Raw genomic sequence first — 25,522 nt, forward strand, 5'->3', positions numbered from 1 at the left:
TAAAATCTGACACTCACCGAACAGTTATATACATCCCAGTGTCCCATGTGACCGCCAATGTAACGGATGTTTACACTACAAATCAGTGATTCCAAAACCTAGCTGCAGACCAGGTATTAAAGCCTGGTGGAAATCAATTGGTTGACTCGCCAGGTTCTGAGTTTGGTGTTATCCTAGCTGGCTTCTGTGTACAGTTTCTGTTAGCTTTCTATATAGTTTTAACTGATGGATTGTCCTCTCTCCACCGGACTTAAATACGGCTAAGCTAACCGGATCGTTAAGAGTGCATGGCAACAATTAATCCTTATATACAACTAGTATATGTATATATATAGTGAACACTACCTCTTCTGGACCATGTAGATGTACGTTAACCACATCCAGCCAGTGTGACCTTTATCCTGAACACACCCAGAAATATTTACAACACCCTACCAATATATATTTAAGACAGTCTGTGGGCCATGAAAAATCCAACAGTGCAATTCATTTATCAATGGAAATCTATATGTGGCATGCTAAGTGTTTATAGCAGCTGATGTATTAAGTGTTCAGTGGGGGGGGGGGGGGGGGGTTGGTAGGGGCTGACAGGACTCCACTGGTATACCAAGGTAAAGGTCTTCTGCCAAAATATGCATGGACACACCCTTGGTTGGTACCATAGTTGTCCTCAAATAACCCCTTCTCCAATAATAGATATAGGATTATGATGGTAAATACTGTACATAGGCCATATGGTCGCCTATCGATCTAGCTATATTTACAGTGAGTGGTGAATTGATAGTATAAACCCCGTTGATTTCAACCAAAGGCTACGCAACTTTAGTTATCGATAGATTGAGTATGTCACACGCAATTTGGAGCCGCGCGGATGAATTGATGATGGTCCAAATCAGAAACTTTTAGTGTTTTCAGTACCAAACTTACGTTCGATGAACATGTACATGTATCAAAAGGTTTGAACACATATACATGTACGTGTGTAAATACAAATGTAGAAAAGTTACATTGTTTATGTTACTATACCGTACCTCTTTGAGCAATGCTTCAGTGCGTATGATAAATAAACAATGTTGTACAATGTACAGTTTTGCACATTCCGATGACGTGCAATGTTTACATGTTGTATGTCGGCGAGTCTGTGTTGTAGATCTACATCCTATTTGTATTTTTATTATCTTTGGTTGTACGCAAATGGATAAGATATGTCAGGACAACATCAGTCTTTGAGTTGGATAAGTTTAACCAAAACGACCTAGCACGACAATGCATTTTTGTTCACCTCGGGGGACAGACAAGTCCTGTACGTTATCTACTGTGAATCGGCGAGAGTAGGCCTTACATACACATTGTACGTTTGGGTCGAAATATCAATGAAACGGAATCCTACAATTGTAGCTTTACAATACTTGTAATAGATATCTTTAATATTTATTGAAGTGTTTGAAACAACAATATAAATATAAGCTAACATTTTGAGAGCGGTAAACGTTTACAGTAGTGGGCCTACCTGTGTTTGTACATGTTCCTCGGAACGACGTCATTTGAAAATCTCCAAAATCCGGAAATAATGACATGGAACTATGTAAACATCCGTGTATTCAAGTAATTTCAAACGTGAACTGATTAAGTAGAACTCGAGTGATCACAAAATTGAAGAAACTCTCTGTTTGTCACACCTCCTTGACACAGGCGGTTGGAATCGGACGCCGCGTCACAACTATGTTAAATATCCTGCCACGTTATGAATTGTGTAAGCGTGTGTAATCATACGAAGTAAAAGATTAAAACCAAACTACTTTGCACCATGGTGTTTTTAACAACAGATAAATAAAACGATTTATAGTTTCATACCGGGAAAACCCCAGATATATGCGTCATCAGACGGAACTCATTTTATTTGTATGTTCATTGATAAATTGGCGGGAATTTCCGCCACTTCGAGTGGCTGTTCCAAATGCCTGTCGGAACCAAACGATATAATTCAATTTTAGTCTTATAAATGCCATAAACACTATTAAGGGTAAATTTTGAGCTATGGAAATAATAGTTAAGACTGTAAATATAAGGATTAAAGTCTCTTTCTGGTGGTTCTATCGAAGGATAAAGTTGAGTAGGGTATCGATATTTGTTTCATGGACTGCTTCGCGGTCCATTCCAAATATCGATACCCTACTCAACTTTATCCTTCGATAGAAACACCAGAAAGAAACTTTAATCCTTAAATAAAAGAGACCCTGGGAGGGGTACTCTTGCTCTAACCAGGGTCACAGCTCTTGTTCCAACCCAAGATCACATCTATTGCTCTAATCGGTGACAACTCTTGCTCCAACCAGGGTCACAACTCTTGTCAACCAGGATCACAACTCTTGCTCCAACCCAGGAATCACAGCTCTTGTTCCAACCCAGGATCACAACTCTTGCTCCAACCAAGGGTCACAACTCTTGCTCCAATCAAGGGTCACAACTCTTGCTTCAACCCAAAACTTATTCAATATTGATAACATTGGGTGATCGTGTGGTGTAGTGGTTAAGCCGTTCGACTTTCACCTAGCCGGCCAGGGTTCGATCCCCGGAACAGACATGAAAAGGTTAGGGGTCACCTGTCCGATCACATGGGTTTTCTCCCACATTAAGACCCCATGGACGCTTACATCCGGGCCATCGAGAGTGATTTGCATAAGTTGTATAACTTGTTTCATAATCGATGTAAAAGAAATAAAGTTTATATGTTTATCTTATTTAGTATAGAACATTGAAGAAGCAGTCCCTGTGGTGACCGTCTCAGAATCAATTTTTAACTTTTGATGAAGAATTCTATGAAATGACAAAAGCAATTGAATAAAAGACACCAGCTTTATGTGTATTTCTATTACACCAAAATGCATTAATTTATCACACCTGGGTCAAAGGTTAATGCCCTTGAGGGACACTGACAGTGGTATTCATCATGCAACTTTGGCTTTCCTTCATAATTAAAATTTCTAACCTCAAATTTGCCCATGAATTACAAGCATAATAATTTGATCAGTTTAATGTATGAGGAAGGAAAACATAAGATAATTTCCTTGTATTTTATCTTTAAAGTAAAACTTGATCAGTAAGCTTAAACTATATAGGGACACAACTAGTACAGGAGCCGGCCTCTACCACAGCTGTATGGTAGATATAATGTATAAGGTTTGGTAAGGCCCTGTAGCATCTCGCAATGTACAGGTTTGAGATTTATCTAGTCCCTGGATGAGCTAACTTAAAAAGCTTCCCTGAGGGATTCAGACTTGGTATTTATTAAACATTTACAGTCAAACTTGTCTAAAATTTTAGAACAAACTTGTCTATAAAGACCACACAAGGAACAAGGGGAAAGTGGCATCAACTAACCGAAAGGTCATTATACACAGGTAAAATTGTATTGTAGATGACCTCAGAAAGTGGTCTTAATTATTAAAGCAGGTGGTTTTTATAACAATATTCTTCTCCAAATGAGATAAAACTTTGTATCATGAACCAGTTAGAAGAGCTTTACTTTTAAAATTTAATTCGTGTTCAGCTACAACTCTGTAACGCCCTAAGTTCTGACTTAAATCCGAAGTAATTTAAGGTTTTAATTGTATACACTTTATGACAAATGAAGTTCTATTCTATTTTTAGGAAACCAATGATACAATTTCATGTCTTTGGTAGGTTCCACATGATTTGATTTTGTGTCATGATGCATATCATAATGTGTATCCCTTAATGTTCTCGCAATAAAACTGAGGTATATTTCATGACGTTTAGATAGTAAAATAGAAACTTTGAGGTAAACTCCATCTTAAGCCATCACGAGGGATTTAAGTCTAGATGATATGTTAAACAATTAAACTTTAGATAAAAGACAGGAAAGAAACCTTTTGAGGCAATTTCGTAAAAATTAGATTCATGATTTACCCTCAATACATCTCAGCCTCAGCGAATTCCGGTTTCCAATTGTACTCAATGTTTAAATGCAAGAGTTTTACAGATTCAACAAAGGCAGATTATCTAAAAAACATAAACTAAAAAAGATAAAATAGACTCCTAAAGTTTTTATCTGCATCTACAAGAAGATAAGGTTATCTCCGTCTAAAACAATATAAGTAGTGACATAAGACTTGAGGGATTTTAAATCATTCTTTATCCTTCCAAAGTTACTGGTAGTTAAGGTTCTATTTCATCTCAAGTAAGTACTGATTGAAACTGACATTTTCAGTCACAGTTATATATCCAACACATAAAATATCTAACGCACATGTTTTATGAACGTATGTGCACTCTTACATTTTAATAAAGGAGGTCAATGGCATCACACTGACATGCACCTTTGATGGCCTATAACAAATTTTTGACATTTAAACATTAACTTATTTCATTGTAATGTATGTCTGCTACAATTCAGGCACATAACATTTTAGTCTGGTCCCTATATTTAAAATGCTGAATAAATTAGAGTATAATTCATGAAAGGCCCACTACCATTCCAAAACTGCTTTTAATTTTAAAATGGGAAAGTATAACGATATTGATAATTTTGTAGAGTCGCAAAAGTTATTAACTTACCGTTAATATTACATATATCATCATCTTCTGAACAATTTTATTAAAATAAATCATATTCTGATTTTCATAATGTGGGTCGTGTTATGTTCCTGCCATTGTCCTAAATACCGTGCGGTAGTTGACCATCACTGGCCAGACGACAAAACAGCTAAAGGACTCTCCACAGTTACCATATATATTACACAGGAAATCTTGTATATGCTTGGTGTTGTAACCTCATCTTAGGTCATCTGTATATATTTTTTGAAGTTATTTGTGTTTTTTAAGAAACATTTATATTTTCTTCCGGAAAGGTAGTGGGCCTCTAAGACGTAAAAAAACACTAAACTGACCTTTCACCTTTAGGTGAAGGTCACATACAATGTGTAATATAATTGCATGTTTCATCTACCTGCAAATGATCCAAATAGAAAATACTACCAGAAAAACAAACAGATGAAAAAGTGATAAGAAAAACTAATTGAACCACAGTAAATACAAGATTATCCCCCTTTTCAAAAAGTTCTATAAATTATGACAATTTCTCCAACCGAAGGAAAAAAGATGAAGTTCAGGGCATGATTTTTTCATAAAAATTATATGATCAAATCAACGTAAATTTCATATTTATTTTTTTCTCTTTGTGTTGATCCAGGGTGGAAATAAAGGTCACAGTGACCTACTTTCAATACTTATATGACACACTCTCACATGGATGACCCTATGATCAAGTCATGGTATACACATATAGTGATGGGCATAGATGGACACTATATTTACAACTGAAGGACAAGGTCAAAGTGAAAATAATAGACTCTGTGTCCTACGTTAACATTACTACATACATCCCATAATACCTGATACACATGTAGTTTGAATCCACATCTGGCTTCAAAAGTGCATGCATGATCATCATAATTTTTTATCAAAATCAAGTTAGATCATTTTACCATTTTTCATTGATTTTATTTTTGTAATCATTGAATGCCAATGTCACTTTAGACGAATGGCAGTGTTAACCTTGGCAACAGAACAGAAAAGTCGGCAACTATCAAATTGAAGATGGGCGTTGAAATGGTACTGGCTCAATACATTTATATAGAGTCTTATATCCGACTCTGGCTTCACAATCGATGTCGCTGTCAGGGTATACAAGAAGCTTTAAGGATTGACAAAAAAACACATATTCTCTTGGAGTTCCTTGAATTATATCACCTATATTAGTTTTTCCTACTTCTGAATTCTACTTCAGATGTTGACATGATGCACTTACAGTAGAATAAATATTCTTCACTTTCGCTTCATCATTTTCTTTTCCATTTCAAGCTTAAACATATACAATGTATGAGCTACATACTTTTTTGTTTTGAAAAACAAATATTCCCATTATGATCCCCTTCAACTCTCTTAGACTCTTCCAAGATCAAAGAAAGACATACCAAGTATAACAGATCAAGGGATGAGAGGAGGTCTACGGAGTAAAGAGGAGATATCAAAGCTATCTCAACCAAGTAAATGTTTCTACGAGAAAAGGAATTTAAAAAAAAGAAACAGTTAAATATCACGTAAAACTGCACACAATTTGTTCTATGGAAAATCAATGTTACCTTAAGATGTAGATGCCATTCCTATAGCAGTACTGTTAACCTTCATTCGGCATTATAAAGTAAAAAAAAAAATCATATCAGAATTAGTTGCAGTCTCAGAAAAAGTACACAGAATTACATAGAAACACATACTGTAAATCGCTTCTATTTTGTTTTGAATTTATTTGCGTGCATAATTGGAATTGAAATCCCTTGTGATTATTTCCACCAATAAGTTCTCCACATAGCAGACATTTTGATTCAGTGCTGAAGTCCAGAACTGTCCGACTGTTCCGACTGTTTGGTAGGTGTTATACCGTAATCAACGTTTTTAACGAGATTTACAAAAAGAAACATCTTAAAATCTAGTGATGTTACAAAACATAAAATCAAGAGATTAACTGAGATTTACAATAATTTTCCTCTCTAAAAATGTAGTAGCTTAGCCAATCAGTAATGAGTAGAAAACACAAGGCATAATTTAGGGATGGCAATCTACGTACGTCATCATTAAGTTGAAGTATACTACAAATGGCAGCCATTTTGCTCCACCTCGTGGGTAAAAGTTTTCCATACTAGCCATCCATAATTAAGAGATGATGTTAATGGAACCCAGACAAAGATGTAGAACCAGCGTATTGTCTAATATACTTTGTATACGGTCTGATTTCATGGATTACCCCGAGCATATAGCAAAGACGGGGTTAGGTTGTAGTATAATCATAGACATAAGCAGAAATTTTCTGACATATTTAATCCTTAAAGTGAATAGTCGGGCAAAGAAAACCAGTATAAATGCGTTCGTTGGCCTTCCAAAAGTTCTCACATATTAATACGACGGTCAAGTTCTGCTTAGTTTCCCAGTTCTGACCATTAAAGTAAAGAAAAGTTGAAAGCATTGAAAGCGAGGCTGCGTGGAAATGTAACCACGGACATAGTGAGCCGGGAGGACGTTTTAGAATTTCCATACTTTAAATGAATTTCTTCGTACGCAGACAGATTTTGACGAGAGATTTTATTTTTCCATTTCATAAGAAATTATACTGGATACATTCACACTATTTTTACCGACTTGAGCCATCCTTGCCCGACTGTTCACTTTAATGTCAATCAATTACGTGATAATATCATCTCAAGCGCTTTTTAGTGCATGAGTTTGTAAGTTATACTTCGACAATGCTGATTTCAAATCTTGACGATTTGGTTGTGGTATAAACATATTTCATTATAAGGTTTTGCAGTTTAAAAGGGATTCTTTTGACCAAACATATTTTATTGTCATAAATGAACAAAACTATCAGGCATAGGTTATATCTCATGTAATGCCTTCTCCATAACATGTTATGATGCAATATTAATGGCAGTTATAACAATCTTTATAAAATATGTTCAGATAGAAGAAAAGATCAGATCCAGAAGACTGATAAGGCAAAAAAATATACCGTATGACTCTTTCGGAGTTTTCATTCTCAAATAATGGCGAAACAAAATTCCGACTTTAAGTTTATTTTTCGTAGAAAAGTTGAAAAAAAAAAATTAGGGTCAGGGGTAAAAAATTAGGGTCGGTCGGGTAACCCTAAACAGACATACACTTTTTTTGTCCTAATACAAATAAAATCTAAAATCTTACATTTTAAATGTATTATTTCATTAATTTATGAGTAATATTCTGTATTCCTTCTGCTAAACACTTACTTAAATTATACAATAATTACGGAAGGATCTCTTTATGAAACTAATAACAATAGCTCTTTGTGCGTTTCCTTTTCCACCGAGTCTGAGCATCTGAGTTTCAACAATTACCATAGACCATCAACACAGAAAGTGATGATCACCAGTTCAGTGTTATATCAGCCATCATCAACCCTCATTATTGTTTATGAACATTTCTGCAGCTCTTCAAACGCATTGTGGCCCCCACTAGCCTCTAAATCAAACTTCAGTAGAATCATATACAATTCGTCGTAAACACTGGATATGGAATAACACTGCAGCTCACTTGAGATTTTACCAAGTTCTAATATCATATTATGTGGCGTAAAATGATCCAGTTTTAGTGCTTTTTATGCAGTTAGGACTTAGAAGTGAGGGATAAATTCAATATCCAATGGATTTCCTTTTTAAGTTGGGCCAACACGGCGTTGTGTATAAAACAATGGCAGTTTTTTGTCCAACTAAAAAGCACAATGAAAATTCTATTACCGAATGCTGTGTTTATGAGTTTGTCAGCTAACTATATAGTTTTAAAAATTGATCTTCTGCAGATTCATTCTCAGGGGTTGTTAGTGGGGCCAGGAAATATAGGAAAACCTTGTCAGATATGTTTCATATAATATATTTAGTAGTTTATTTATTGTATATTGTACCAATTACATCTAAAAGACTAGTTTCAAAGTCGGTGCATAAGTGGAGTGGTAAAAGACAGTTAATCAGTTCAAACGTGTTCTTCCCTTTTTTTTCCGGTTTTCCTTTAGAACATGAGGATGAGTACATCTTCTTGGAGAGGGAGTAATATCACCTTGGTAACATACCTTTCCATTAGTATTAAAAAGGATTTTCTATTTTTTAGCCGAAGGTCAAAGTCCAATCCATTGCAGAGATAGCAGACTACTTATATTAATCATGCACTCGGGTTTACATTATAATATTGCGCTGTACATTGGCTACAAGTAAATCAAGTATACTATAATAGTTATAACTTAATATATCCTAGAAGGTTTTAAAGTTATTCCATCCACTCTATTCATCCAATTATTCCACACAACAATAGGACTAATAAAACCAATGAACAATATACAACACACTCAGTTATGTCATGGGTAAAAAAATTTGTAACTTTTTTTAGTTACCGTATTCGACCCAATAAGCATCCATGTCCCTATGAGCGTCCTCCCCCTTTTTGAGGCCTCGATTTCAATTGTCCAAGCATAAACAAAGACCAAAACTACAAAAAACTGTCTAGATTTGCAATAATTTCGTCTTATTAGCACCTTTTCATTTTTTCAGTTTTTTAAACGCCCTGGGCTGGGTCGAATACGGTAATTCAAAAAAATTAGATTTGTGCAAATTAAAATCAAATATGTGTATGTGTATATAATTTAACCAAAAGTACATGGCATGCAAGAAATTTTGTTGTTTTTGTTATTTTACTTAAAATTTAACTATATTATTTATATACAGAATTTTCTGCATTGGGTGGGTTCAGGTCACTAAATAACTCAGGGAGGAGAATATTGCGAGTGTTTAAGGTGCAAGCGAGAGAAATGTGGTACATAGGGAAACAGGACAGATACAAAAAAATATCCAGATATTCAACATGAAGCAATTACACTTGGAGAATTCATTAATGGCATTAATCTTTAACTTGTCAAAAGTCAAATATCCTTCAGACAAAATTGGCCAATTGCATTACAAGAATTACAAAGAAAAAAATCTCTTTCACGTGCAGAAATGCAGAATTAGACTCCTTAACGCATTGGACACCATTCATCATGCCATCATTTAGCTATCAAACTCCTAAACACACTTCTTGTCAATTAGAATAAAAAAACTAAGTAAAGAATCAAGAGTTCAGTTTTTTGTCCCTCGAGATTTAGTTTTAATAAGCAATTTAAACATCAAAGTGATCGAAGTTTGTCGCGGAGTGCGGTTTAACTTGTCAGAGAGCTATAGAGAGAGGGGATTACTGTCAATATTTGATTAATTGTCTCGAGCATCATGCAAGGTTATAGAGAGAGGGGATTACTGTCAATATTTGATTAATTGTCTCGAGCATCATGCAAGGTTAACAAGATTGGAAGTGTTACAAATGCCACAAATCGATCAATATTGATCAAAATTAAACATAAACATTATATTTTTTAATCATTCTGCACTACCTAAACTACAGTACCCAGGTATATAAAATTATGCAAGCTTGAGAACAGCACCCTGCTGAATCCCTTGCCTACCTAATAATTACTATTCAACTTATTTGAAAATTAGGAAACAGTAAAACCTGCAATTACCAAACATCTCTTTATAAAGACTACCGGGTACCTATTTAAAATGACCATGAACTTCCGTTGGGTCTCAACTGATTCACTTAAAAAAACTTGACCTGTTTACACGCAACTTCTGAAATGACCGTTTTCCTAGTGTCCATTGGGTGGTCGTTTTACAGGTTTGAATGTTACTGATTATCATGCAAACATTTTAAACTACTCCACCGCCGACAGAGCATGATATTCATCATTTGAACAATAATTGGTGTTTAATCGTGTATATATATGCCTAATTAACACAAAAAATAACATAAAATAATTTATTTCGCCTTTGGTGCATGCGCAATCATCACTTCATTCTATGTAAGATATTGCCACAGAATTTTTTAACGGATGCAATTACATGTTTTTCATATTTTTAACTTGAAGTAAAATTAGAAGCTCAAACTTTTCAATGGTGGTAATGGTGTAAAATAAGTAACTTTTGTAACTGAAGAAAAATACAAAATCGTCTGCTCCTGTTTTTGATAGTGAAAAAATACCATTTGTCAGCGATGGAGCATCTTTAATACTACATGGCATTCTGATAATTGACTTGTTTTCGTGTCCTGGTGATCAAATATAGACGCTTGAGGAAGGTATGATTTAAAACAGATTAATAATATTAAGAAGCTACTTCACCCCTGCAGTTTGTGACGTAGGTTTTGTTTACCAAGATACAGAATATACTAGAGTCCAACAATTTAACAATCGATCATCCACAAATATACACGATCTTCCAGATGACAGCCTTATTTATAATTCATAAATATTTCTGTCAACAACAAGACACACATTCTTTATAAATAATGAATGTTTAACATCCGTACGAATATTTCTACAAACCTTTAATGACAGTCAAATGAGTGACTACAAATATATGGTGAGAGAACTCCGACCTACTAATCCCAAACATTGTGGTTATCCATTATTTGGCTCTTGAGTTCTTGCCTTAAATTTTGCATTTTATTCTCTTCTATTTCTATTTGGCACCAGTACGAGTGTAACAGTAGCAGAAAACAACACAGGCAAATTAAAAGTTCGAACCCGAGACCTCCGATCGCTTGACTGAGGCAACTGCCAATTACTGTTAAGCTCAACATAGCCCTTCAGTTACATCAACATTCCGAAACTTAAAATTCTCCAAAGAATAGCATATCAGAAGTTAATAAAAAAAAATCTAAAGGTAAGGAGCTTTCCTTTAATTCTGTAATGCTCAATTCCTATTGGAAAATTCTGTTAAGTTAAGGAATTCCTTAAAGTTAATGGAATGTTGCTGAACCTCAGGTTCCAGGTTTCTGGTGATCAACCTTATCCAGAGTCATTATTAGACAGGCAATTTAGGTAGGAATTTCCCTATAACTATATATATGCCACATGGACATTGAATTCATCACCCTAAGACTATAGTTTTCAGTACGTTGGACAATAACCACCTAAGACTATACTTTTCAGTATGTTGGACAATAACCAACCATCCGATACAGTCCCTTGTGATGTGACACTACCAAGGCTTAAAGATTCAAAAGATAATCCGCAAGAACATGACTATATGCCTTAACAGATTTCTGCTACATTCAATAAAGCAGCCCAAAGCTATTAAAGATGTTGTTTATACAAGCTTGGATAATGGAGTCTCTTGCCTCAGTGCGTGGACACCATGAATTAATGAGCATCATCTACATGTATTAATTATAGGTTAGGGACAGAGAAAGGCTTTTAGTCTCACCTGAGGGGTGTCGATGATTACCTGGTGACAAGCGTTTACTCACCTGGGAGATGTTCATCATTACCTTACCTGATGACGAGATTACTATCTATACCTGCAGGTAGTGCTATCACTTATAGTAATCACTACTTACTGCGTATCTATACGATGTCTCAGACTCCGGACCCGAAACTGTAAGATCATTATAGATGATTAGAATTTTAGTGTACTAAACGTTATCCTGCTTCATTAACTAATTACTAAAAGGAAGCCATTGACCTATCTTTATTTTCTATCTTGATATTCTTCCACTTTTTTTTTCTATATGTGGAGGCAGTGGCGAAGTGATTAAGATGTCCCAATATATCACCACAATTAATCATATGTTGGTCGCGAGCTCGAATCCCATGTGGGGAACCTGCCATTGTACTATTAGCTGGATAGGCTAACATCCCTTGAAATTAAGGAATTCCAAATTTTCCATGGGAAAGCACTAGATTTTTAATGAATGATTCTTAACTTAAAATTTTCCCCTTAACTCATTTAATGCTTCCTCATGGAAATTTTTATGCTAAAGAATTTCTTGAAATTAAGGAATATTCATGAAACTGGATCCTAGTTGGTATTTTTTTCTCCGCCTGGTTGGTGTTTTTTTCTCTGGGTACTCAGACTTTCCTCCATCTTCTAAACCTGGTCTGTCCTTAAATGACCCTGGCTATCAATAAGATGTTAATTCATACCATTTCTATATGCCTTAGTATCTATAATCTAGCATACTGACACGATACATCTACCTTTCTGCAGATTGTATGCACAATAGGTTAATAATTGTACATGTAAAATTATGACATAATACGCACGTCTCTGTCACTTAATAGAACTAGCACTCATTTGATTGAGAGAGACATAAACGTGTCACTTCTGATTTTAATGCAGAATGTGCACTTTTCCTTAATCCCAAATGCCACAGAATAAATAAGTTTCTCAGCCATAAATTAAGCCTTATAGAGAAGCAATCTAAATTGGTCTGTCTGTTCTTAAATTGTTCTGATATGTAATATCTTTTAATAGAGGAAAGTCAGATTTTCCAGAAATTTGAACTACGTGCACCACATGGTGAAAAGATAGATCGCAGAAAATAATAGCGAGTTCGTGATATATCTGCAATATCATATATTAGTATATATATTGTTCTCTAAACAGTGTCACAAGTACATACTTCAGAATGTTTTCTATAGGTGTGCAATATTAATTCCAACAACTCAAATTTACTGGCAGTAAAATGATAAAGTGTGTGTATAGCTTTGATACCATTGTTTTATGAATCTTTCATGGCAATGGAGGAATTTTCCTTTTTATTGTAATAATAAAATGACTGACTAATATCCTCTAATTGTATACAATATGGACGGATTCCTTCTTAATGCCTTATCCTACACAATTAAAACTGTCACTGGCTGACAGCTCTCATTGGTAGCATTGGATGGTCAGCTAATACCTTAATTAATGACCTTAGGCTTGACCTCAAAGTTAACCTCACAGTTGAGGTCAACTCTTGAGGTCATCATCAGGTCAAATGTCACACTGTTATATGGTGAGAAGCATATTACTATCACTTATACTGTGTCGTAACTGCAGCTACCAACTATTCACGTCCCAATGTGTTACACAGAACAAAGACACATAATTAAATATATATTGAAACAACAAAGAAATTTAGGAAAGGAATCCAAAATTAATGCAAATGAATATTGTAAAGGTGTTAATTAAACCATCCTTAAATTATGGTAACAGATATCAAACTATCTGAATAATTATTGCAATTTAATCTCTGATTATCAAAATCGAAAAAATCCATTTTAATAAAAAAATTCCAAAAATTTGTAAGGATCCTGTGCTAACCAGAACAAAGCATGACAGTCCTTGATAGGACACAGTCACACAATATTAGGACACAGTCCTTGATAGGACACAGTCATACAATATTAGGACACAGTCACACAATATTAGGACACAGCCCTTGATAGGACACAGTCATACAATATTAGGACACAGTCCTTGATAGGACACAGTCATACAATATTAGGACACAGTCCTTGATAGACAGTAATAAAATTAGGATACAGCCTTATAGACACAGTCATACAATATTAGGACACACCCTGATAGGACACAGTCATACAATATTAGGACACAGTCCTTGATAGAACAGTCAACAATATTAGGATACAGTCCTTGATAGGACACAGTCATACAATATTAGGACACAGTCCTTGATAGGATACAGTCATACAATATTAGGACACAGTCACACAATATAAGGACACAGCCCTTGATAGGACACAGTCACGCAATATTAGGACACAGTCCTTGATAGGACACAGTCATACAATATTAGGACACAGTCCTTGATAGGACACAGTCATACAATATTAGGACACAGTCCTTGATAGGACACAGTCATACAATATTAGGACACAGTCCTTGATAGGACACAGTCATACAATATTAGGACACAGTCCTTGATAGGACACAGTCATACAATATTAGGACACAGTCCTTGATAGGACACAGTCATACAATATTAGGACACAGTCCTTGATAGGACACAGTCATACAATATTAGGACACAGTCCTTGATAGGACACAGTCATACAATATTAGGACACAGTCCTTGATAGGCCACAGTCATACAATATTAGGATACAGTCCTTGATAGGACACAGTCATACAATATTAGGACACAGTCCTTGATAGGACACAGTCATACAATATTAGGACACAGTCCTTGATAGGACACAGTCATACAATATTAGGACACAGTCCTTGATAGGACACAGTCATACAATATTAGGACACAGTCCTTGATAGGACACAGTCATACAATATTAGGACACAGTCCTTGATAAGACAAAGTCATACAATATTAGGACACAGTCCTTGATAGGACACAGTCATACAATATTAGGACACAGTCCTTGATAGGACACAGTCATACAATATTAGGACACAGTCCTTGATAGGACACAGTCATACAATATTAGGACACAGTCCTTGATAGGACACAGTCATACAATATTAGGACACAGTCCTTGATAGGACACAGTCATACAATATTAGGACACAGTCCTTGATAGGACACAGTCATACAATATTAGGACACAGTCCTTGATAGGACACAGTCATACAATATTAGGACACAGTCCTTGATAGGACACAGTCATACAATATTAGGACACAGTCCTTGATAGGACACAGTCATATAAAATTAGGACACAGTCCTCTATAGGACACAGTCACACAATATTAGGACACAGTCCTTGATAGGACACAGTCAGACACTATTAGGACACAGTCCTTGATAGGACACAGTCACACACTATTAGGACACAGTCCTTGAAAGGACTAAGTAATTGTGTTTTGAAACCATTAAGTGACACTATTTGTTATAGTGATATTCACCTCATTAACAGTGCTTCCTCACTTTTTGTTTGTTTTAATGTCCTATTAACAGCCAGGGCCATTTAAGCATAATCCATGCTTAGGGGGTGGAGGAAAGCCGGATTACCATGAGAAAAACCTCTAACCTACAGTCAGTTACACTGAATTATAGAAGGACAATATGATTGGATCAGCAATTTACTGCAAATGTACATATTTTAATAATATATTATCATATTTTAGCAGTTTTCATACCAGAAAGTTTACACCAATATAATATGTATGAATTTTTGAAACAATTTTGTGAAAGTGCAAATTAATCCTCATTGCCCAAACTTGTTAAAAATCTATTTTGCCCTAAAATTTAAGTATGCCAAAATAAGTCAACATTTCCAGTAATTCTAACAAAGACTGGAAATAGAACACATGTCAAGTCTAGATACTCTGAACTCTAGCAATCTATCTATCTCCTTATCCTCTGACAGATGAGCTGCGACTATCTCCTTATCCTCTGACAGATGAGGTGCGACATGCTCAGTGGTCACTTTCACCAGTGAGGGATTAATGTATTATATTAATATGTGCTGTCATTGTCATCGGGGAATACAGGTGTAGATTGATGGCCCTTTGTGACATGCCATGTTTCACGCCTGCTAAAGACGTCCCCATTCATCTGGATGACTAACGTGAGATATATCTATAATATAATAAAATTCACCTATAAGGAGAATGCCAGATGACAAAAGCAGGTTGATGTGTATTAATATCTCCCAAAAGTCCAATTAGGTCACCCTAATTCCGTAGATAAATGCATATAATATACCACAGCTGGATATCCATGGGAAACAGCATGCATACAGAATTAATAAATGAAATAAAATAATAAATTAATTAATGCACATTTTATATCCTGAATAAAAATAATCAATCACTTGCAATATCCCAATTGACATGAACATGTAAATTTTTTTGAAATATAGATATTCTAAAACTCTACCGATGGTCCTTCACTTCTCAGCTGCAATAGTCACAATAGGGCCATAGTGGCCGAGTGGTTAAGATATCCTGACATAACTGCCAACAGCCTTTCACCTCTGGGTCTCAAGTTTGAATCCCACGTGGGACAGTTACTGCAAATGTTGTTTCCAAACCAAATCAAATCTGCCACAATAAACTGTTTACAAATGTGCCAAGCTGTCTTATTCAAACCCAAAACCTAGACATACAGAAATAAACACAGTTATGGATGGCCAATTTTGACAAACTACGAATAAATAAATCTAAGGGGCTGCGATTGATTTAGACAATATTTTGTTGTTGCCAGAATCTCCAACACAAATCTATTAAGTTTTGACAAGTACAATAAACTCTATTATAACACAGACAGTATAAGTATTGGCTAAAGAAATAATCGCACAATACTATTGATGTCCGCATCCAATCTAGAAAATCCGTACATTTTTTTTATCCTTTAAACGAGACAACAGTAAAGCTACAGTTAATGTAGGCACATCATTTAATGGTATCAAAAATCTCTTACAATTTGTATACAAAATTACTGAAAGTCACCTTTCAATAACAAAGTTCAGTTATTTTTAAAATTTGACTTTCAAATTGGTAACAGAAAATGGAATCCAAATATTTTAAACTTTCCTACGACAAGGTATTCCTTGTTTGATTAATTTCATTTTCCTAGTTGCATACCAGTTAATGTATTTGTCATGCTTGAAACTAAAAGCGTATATTCAAATTTTGGAAGGAAATTTATTCTAAATTTTAAGAAAGGAAGAAATTTGCCAAAAACAAATTATCTCCCCTTAGTTCAGTGATAAAATATCACTTGCAAAAGTTAATAGTATGCATTTAGTCTAATATGTTCCATTTTTCTTTTGAAAAGGACTTAATTTCTCTTCCCGTGGGCTGATTATATAATGAGCTTCATTCAGTCGAAATTACTTTTAGATTTTATTAATTAGAATTCATTTTAGAGAAAACTGGAAATCACCTCAGTTCTCTAATTACATTATGTGTTCTTCCATTTTTAAACTTCCTATTCAAAATCTGTAAAAAATTAAATAATTATGTAACAGTCATTGAAATAAAATGTCAAAAAGATACTGTTTCCTTGCAGAATATTACAAATAAAAGGTCAGAGATATAAGTTGTTAATATACAGACAAATAATTCCCTATCAAATACCTTGATTAAAATAGTTTTTTAATTCTACATAAGAATGACAAAATATTATATTTGAATTCTCAAACTAAATGTAAAGGTAAAGACATCAGATCTAAGACTTGTACAGGTATATACCACAGACTCGTACAGATTTATACCACAGACCTGTACATGTGTATACCACAGACTTGTACAGGTGTATACCACATACTTATACAGGTGTATATCACAGACCTGTAGATGTGTATACCACAGACTTGTACAGGTGTATACCACAGACATGTACAGGTATATACCACAGACCTGTACAGATGTATACCACAGACTTGTACAGATGTATATCACAGACCTGTACAGGTGCATACCACAGACTTGTACAGGTGTATACCACAGACTTGTACAGGTGTATACCACATAACTGTACAGGTGTATACCACAGACTTGCACAGATGTATATCACAGACCTGTACAGGTGTATACTACATACCTGTACAGGTATGTACCGCAGACTTGTACAGGTGTATACCACAGACCTGTACAGGTGTATACCACATACTTGTACAGGTGTATATCACAGACCTGTACAGGTGTATACTACATACCTGTACAGGTATATACCACAGACTTGTACAGGTATATACCACATAACTGTACAGGTTTATACCACAGACTTGAACAGGTGTACACCACAGATTTGTACAGGTGTATACCACAGACCTATACAGGTGTATACTACAGACCTGTACAGGTGTATACCACAGACCTATACAGGTGTATACTACAGACCTATACAGGTGTATACCACAATCCTGTACAGGTGTATACCACAGACCTATACAGGTGTATACTACAGACCTGTACATGTGTATACCACAGACTTATACAGGTATATACCACAGACTTGTACAGGTGTATACCACAGACCTGTACAGGTGTATACCACAGACTTGAACAGGTGTACACCACAGACTTGTACAGGTATATATAACACACCTGTACAGGTGTATACCACAGACCTGTACAAGTGTATACCATTTACATGTACAGATATATATTACAGATCTGTACAAAAAAAATATTGATGTAATAGAGAAAAACTTCATTCCATAGACTTACAGATGATAAGATTATGCATACATACAATGGAAATAGATATATTTACAAACCTCATTAAGGATATCCACAATGAAATTCAAGATGTTTCACTCACATAAATAAAACTTCCTGAAAGTTTCTCAAGGCCCAATAAAACATGTGTTTATACTCTGACAGACCATAAACAAGTTCTATCTTTACATTGCGATGACACAACAGTGTTAAGTCTATCAGGGATCACCACTATCTGTAGATGCCATCACATTGTTACATACTTTCTCCTGCTGCTGTCCGATGTTAAACCTGGACATTAATGCTCTACCAATGTAAACCACTAATAACCCAGTGATATCTGGTGATGTATTAACATCGGAATCAATAGAGCTCTCCATCAATACCCCAGCAACAACAGATGCTCTTTCTGCAGTCAGCACCACAAAACGTATTTTAAAATCACGCTTGCCGTGACAGATCAATCAGCTTATAGACTGTCTATAAACATGGGTCTGTTATCTCCCCCATCCACACCAAACCTATCTTTAGGCATCAGATCTACGGCGGTATGTATAGAGTAGATCTAACCCCACCGCCAGGAGACCTGTCTCCTTCCTCATCCCTACTAAGTAAAGATCTGAAACGATGTAAGTAAATGTGTTCTTTAGCTCTGATACAACAATCTAATTTTCATATAATGCGACTTACACATTTTTTTCATATGTCCTTTATTTTTAAACAAAGATCATCACTCAAAACCAACATACATAATTCTAATATCCCCCACTCGCATTTTAACACAAAAAATCTACTGCATGGTTGTGACAATTGTGATGAAGAAAAAAATACATATTTATTGCAATGCATATCAGAATATATATCTGAAACTAAAAGATTTTTTTAGATTTTTCTACTATGATAGGTTGGGGAGATACACTAATAATAATATTCATTTATAATGTAATGTTAAAATATTTTGTTGATAATTGTACTATACCGGATTTGTTTGGAGATGGCTAATATAGGCTTTGCCTGTTGCCAAATCCATTTGCATATTTTTTGCAATAAAATTTGTTGAAATGAAATGAACTATCCAGGATATCAAACCAGCCCATTTTCAACAATCATTTATTAATTTTACAGCTTATAAACTTCTTTGAAAATGTAAATTGACAAGTGTGTGTCAGTAAAGCAAATGAAAATTACACTTTTCTGTTAGAAAACTTACTTATCTAAAATTAATGCTAACACACACCAGACTCCATAAAAGGCAAAATATGATATGTACCTGCACTAATATATATATGTGTTAATTAAATGATTAATTTAGACGATAGACAGGTCTCGATCATATTTATCTGTGATTTATACCTATGTACCTATGTACCTTGCAGCTATATGTATACCTGTTCTCTCATCACTGATTGATGTACAGGTAGCCATGATTGCTTTAATAGGTTTGTACATGTCATATAATTACCGTGAATACATGTTCTCATTTGCATATTGACAACATGGCCATCAATCACCACCAAATTTAGTTGTAGTATATTGACAAATTTAATGTAAATGGTGTGTAAATGAGATGTTAATTACATGTAAATTAACGAGATCTGGGACATAACAAAGTCTGAACTTCAGACATCTTGATAATTAAACAACTATAATTACTATCATATTAATATAGTACTACACAGAATACACCAGATCACAATGAATGAAGATTGAAACAGGTATTATTATTCAGTTACAAAATTTCTAATAAATTTTTGTTTTTTTATCCTGCATGGAAACTTTCTATTGTCTACTTAAAATTACTCAAGCCATCCATAGAAGCATTTGCATACATATTAGAAACCATTAGACAATTTTACTGGAATAGAAATGAAGTTTTAAGTAAGAAAATACTGAACTACCTGACAAACATGAAACACTTAATGGACATGTTGGATTGTTGCAAGGATCTTAATGGAAATAAGAATATGTGACAATCGTTATATATCAATCTAACTATAGGGTTATGACCTTCAATAACGGAGTTTCGAGATCCCAAAATGACGTGGGTAAAGTACAATTTTCCGTCGATTATCCCACCTTCCGGTGATTATGACGTCAGGAGATTCACGTCAAATGATGACGTCATAATCACTGGAGGGTGGGACTAATCGACGGTAAATTGTACTCTACCCGAGTCTTTTTGGGATCTCGAAACCCTTGTATTATTCACAGTCAAAACAAACAACCAGGTCCAATATGATATATGTATTACTCTCAAGTCACTGCATGTGATCCACATTTATTGTTATAAGTTTGATACTAAAATTGTGTAAGTGAAAAATACACAGACAGACAAATATCAACTCAGGAGCAGGTAGCTGCATGATTGCTGCTGATTGACCCCGTTCCTCCAAAAAACTACTACACTTTGACTCTACTCTTCATTTTTTTGAAAGTCTTTGCCCCAATCGTGACTCGACACACAAATCAGGTATAGTTATTTCCTTGTCAAATACTTAGTTCACTTACACAAGGTTGGCAACAACTCTAAGGAGTGGAAAACACAAAACCAGATGGGATTTGAACTCAGAACATCCTAACACTAGCCAGATGCTTTTCCAATTGAACTACCTCTGTTGACAGTAACAACCCAGTCTAGAGCTGCTACAATTGAATGAATGGTAATGATATTACCGTATTCGAATCAATAAGCGCCCTATCAGCGCCACTCCTCCTTTTGATGCCTCTGAATTTCAATTGCCCAGGCATAAGACCAAAACTACAAAATACTGTATAGATTTGCAATGATTTCGTCTTATTAAGCACGTTTCCATTTTTTTTTTTAATTTTCAACAAAAATTTAATACCCTGGGCCCTTATTGGGTTGAATACGGTCTATATATATACATTGTATATTATTTCTATCATAATGCAATATAAACTGGGTATACTGGATTTGAGTGAAATTATGCAATATACAGATGCAATAAGTTGGACAAGGAAAAGTATGAACAGAGGCTGTCGAGTTAAGAGACCACCAATTAAGAGGCCATTTATTTACTATAATCCTAGATGTGGACCATGGACTTACGATGTGATCAATGAACCAAACATACAATTTAAGTCATAAGATATGTACTGTACTAGATAAGATTTAAGTCTCAAGATATGTACTGTACTAGATAAGATTTAAGTCTTAAGTTATACACTGTACTAGATAAGATTTAAGTCTTAAGATATGTACTGTACTAGATAAGATTTAAGGCTTAAGATATGTACTGTACTAGATAAGATTTAAGTCTTAAGATATGTACTGTACTAGATAAGATTTAAGTCTTAAGATATGTACTGTACTAGATAAGATTTAAGTCTTAAGATATGTACTGTACTAGATAAGATTTAAGTCTTAAGATATGTACTGTACTAGATAAGATTTAAGTCTTAAGATATGTACTGTACTACATAAGATTTAAGTCTTAAGATAGTACTGTACTAGATAAGATTTAAGTCTTAAGATATGTACTGTACTAGATGCAAAAATTGAACATTGATTTTTTTTTTAATCCATGCAAGGACATTATGACCATGTTATATATTGTGATTGCTGGACTTGGATGAGAATATTGACTGATATTACAAAATATCTATAGTATGTTAGCGAGCTAATCAAGTTCACATGAACCTATAATGTCCTATATAGCTAGATTAAGTCTTAATTATAGCAAGATATCTGTCTATAAAAAGCAGATTTTCAGAAGCACTTTTAATGTCATGGCTGCTTGTATGATAATTTATCGGAATACTGCAAGAAAGAGATCAAATGCAACACACTGAGATACTAATTAATTTTATGAATCACATTGATAACATCAACAAATATGATTCAAACTGTCAATTAATTAAGTAATTGAATCAACAAAAGTCAGCAGTACTGGAATAAGGAAGGTACAGGATGCAATATACCTGTAAGTATTAATGTAGCATATCTATATCTCAACATGATTAGGATCAGATCACGCAAAGCTAAGCTCATATAAAATCTAACAAAGTTATAGAGATACATTTGCCAAATACTTAAGAAATTTTACAGTATTTATGACAATTTTCTAGCTGTTTGTCACTTTCTTTTCATTTCACAAATGGGCTGTCAGTGTACATTTTAATATGATGTTTTTCGTTATGCTAACAAATGGTAATTTCTCTCTTTTAAAACAGGAGCAGACAAATAAGTATCTATCTTCATGCAGTTACAAAAGTTACTTACTTTATACCATTACCTCAACTGAAAAGTTTGAGCTTCTTATTTTACTTCAAAATAAAAATATTAAAAATAATTGATTGCGTCCCGAAAAAAATGTGGTATTATATATATATAATTATGCCCTATATGGAATGAAGTACTGATTGCACAATAATGCATCAAAAGCACAATTAATTATTTTGAATCTATTTTTGTGCTTGATTAGACACATACATATCTCATTCTCAAATTTGTTAGTCATATATTTGTTTCAATAACATACATTGATAATTAATTGTCTGATTTCACTTTGACTGGAGCGTGGTAATTACTATGTGACATCAATGTGATTAGGAATCTCAATTAATCATGTTTTTGAAATTGACAAATTTTATTATTATTAAAATTTATTATTGTTAAATTTATCGAGGAAGATTGCGGTTATAAAGTAATATAGTATTTATTGCTACAGTGAGTCACAGCTTCTTTTTGTTAAATAATGTTTGATAATATTGACAAAAATGAGAAAATTACAGGGCTAAATTAATTAGATGATGGCCATGATATGTATAATACTACATATAATAGGCCTATTATACACATTAATAGCTGCAATGGCATTACACGCTGCATGAAAGACAAAAGATTTTTCACTGATGGTCGTCAGAACAGGACATGACAGGAAGACAGCATAATTTTCATTTAATTAATTCTATAATAGACATAATAAATGATTATTATACACTATATTAGTTTAGGCCTACAGTATCATATCTTGTATAGACTTATATATATATAATAAGGGAAGTGGGAAAAACTAGCTCATATACAAACAGAACTTATCTTAATTCTTTAATTGATGAACATGACTGTCATGATACATTATGTTAGGCCTAACACACGTTTTGACACATGTATACAATGGTCAGGTCATAGTAGCGATGCTCAACCAAAGGGCAGGTAACTCGTCTTGGTATCTCCGAAACGCTTGAAAACACGTACCCTAAATAATGGGTTTACTATCCGGAAGATTTATGTGTCCTAACTGTTCTTTACAAACGCAAAAGTGACACCAATCTGTTCATTCGGAATCCTTGTGGTTTAACCTCACTTTATATGTTAGAAATGGCAGAGGGGTAAGATACGGCGATTTATTGAAAAATTGAAATACTGTTACTTCCTTGAATTCAGCCGAGTCAAATGCCCTTACTGTTCTAGTTGTAATATTTAACCATTTCTGTATTTTTTAGTATATAATAATACATTTGACAATCCCGGGAAACATACGAAAATGTATATTTTTTCGAGATGGGGTCAATGACAGTAGGCGCGCTTAATTCCAAAATGGCGGCCTTTCGAAGTGTTCAAACACCAGGCACACATAATTTCTATTTTCTCGACAGTTTTATATGGAAACCGTCCGTTTGAGTTTACAAATACATAAATCTAAGTTATTTTAACACTATTTTAACAAATTTAACGTTTACCATAGCATTTTTTTAACCAGAGAAACCCCTTTTGGAAGCAGTGCCAGAGCCAGAGCAGGGGTTAATGAAGTACATGTAAATGAAAAAGTGCTGGACGTAAACAAATAGTTATAAAGTAATTTCTTTTCAGAAAATTTGCAACAACAACAACCCTTTTGAAAGAGTGTATATGGGGGGAATGTAAAACAAGGGAAGGGGTTATAGTTGTCCATTTAGATTGTTGTTTTGTAGGCCTAATAAAAAAAAACTGTGTTTCCATTAACTTGCAAAAAAAGAGGGTCGGTAGGAACGTAAAACAACACGAAGGTAAATGATTTTAGAAAGCAGGTGATTAGTTTTCCTGGTTATTTTATCTGTATGGATGTCCCTAAAACCACTATGTTTTATATACATGTACTTTGTGCAATTTATGCTTTTAATACCAACATTGCTTTCCTTTTGATTGATATGAAAGACAGCCAAGTATTACATACATTGTTGTTATAGCATTCAGCAATGAAATATCTTATAAAAAATCTCCAAATGTATGATTCATGTAAACAGAAATGATTATGGATTATGGTTATGTTATGCCTGGTAGAAATCCATTTTCACAAGACCTATTTGATTTTCAACCATCTTTCTGACAAAATTGTATAAATCGGGTGAATATAAATTACTCACAGGAATGGACAGCAAACCCTGTGATATTCTAAATCCATGGAAACTTTTTAATCAGTGTTTTTATCAGTGTCTGGCACTTATATATGTGTCGGTATCTCATTACTATGAGATTAAGTAACATTATGTATATATATATATCTCCTGTTCCCCTAACAACGGAAAAGGATTTCAACATTAATGAAATGACTGTATATACATTATTTTAAGCAACCGGAAGTCCATAGTACGCGTTAGGAGTACACAATGTCATTGTTTGAAGAAACTTTAATACATCTCCACAAGCTAGTCTTAGCTTACCAATGATGTCAACTGAGCGAATACTGAGAGCGACAGTGATGTCACACTCCCACCAAGCCCTTGCCCTGCACTGTTACTGGACTTATTAAATAATATAAGCTGTAATATCTTGCAGAAAAAAATGAAAGAATGATCTGCTTTTTAGTAGAACATTGCAGTTGGCATATATATATGCAAAAAGTAATAGCAAAATCCTATTTAACTTCCGAGGATGAGCGAGGTACATGTTTTTTTTCAAATTTAACAAAAAAGCAGTT

The 25,522-nt window shown here is 34.3% G+C and overlaps 1 protein-coding gene and 1 long non-coding RNA gene across 2 annotated transcripts in view; one reads left to right on the forward strand and one right to left on the reverse strand.

Annotated features, from left to right (window-relative positions):
• Nucleotides 1-320, reverse strand: part of LOC138314321 (uncharacterized) — a 44,792-nt gene extending 44,472 nt beyond the window's left edge. The window contains exon 1 of the long non-coding RNA XR_011207355.1: nucleotides 18-320. This is a non-coding gene — a long non-coding RNA (uncharacterized lncRNA). The remainder of the gene's footprint in view (nucleotides 1-17) is intronic.
• The window catches only part of LOC138314329 (ubiquitin carboxyl-terminal hydrolase MINDY-3-like), a 350,037-nt gene that overhangs the window by 172,133 nt on the left and 152,382 nt on the right, over nucleotides 1-25,522 (forward strand). The window lies entirely within an intron of this gene.

Source organism: Argopecten irradians, chromosome 2, assembly GCF_041381155.1.
Source record: "Argopecten irradians isolate NY chromosome 2, Ai_NY, whole genome shotgun sequence".
Classification (NCBI taxonomy): domain Eukaryota; kingdom Metazoa; phylum Mollusca; class Bivalvia; order Pectinida; family Pectinidae; genus Argopecten; species Argopecten irradians.